Below are 445 nucleotides of genomic sequence, written 5' to 3'. Positions count from 1 at the left end.
ACAATTTGCACACAAGGTTCCCCTATAAGGAATTAAACAATTTAATTTAAGGGATACTTCATCCAAACTGATAGTTGCAAATTCAAATTACCTGTCTGGGAGCTGTCTGAATCTGACTCCAAGAATAGGGATCTACATACAGTTTGTTTTGAGGGTGTAGTGGGATCCAGCAGAGTAACGGATGAAACTAAAAAGATAAAATAATGACAAATAATGAGGAAGTGATGATGGAATTTGCATCAAAGTTCACACATATACTTACCAGCACCATTATCAGTAACTTTCCAGATCCTATCGGGCTTGGAAGGGGAAAGAACCATGTCAGGTTCATCTGCACCAACAACAGCAACTTTCCACGGGCTCTTTTTATTAGACAGTACCACAGGTTTTGGCGCTCCAGTGACATCAGCAACTTTCCATGGACTCTTTTTAGGGGTAGATGATA

The sequence above is a fragment of the Frankliniella occidentalis genome, unplaced genomic scaffold (assembly GCF_000697945.3).
Source record: "Frankliniella occidentalis isolate FOCC.00 unplaced genomic scaffold, Focc_3.1 Scaffold1618, whole genome shotgun sequence".
Classification (NCBI taxonomy): domain Eukaryota; kingdom Metazoa; phylum Arthropoda; class Insecta; order Thysanoptera; family Thripidae; genus Frankliniella; species Frankliniella occidentalis.
This window is presented reverse-complemented; position numbering follows the sequence as displayed.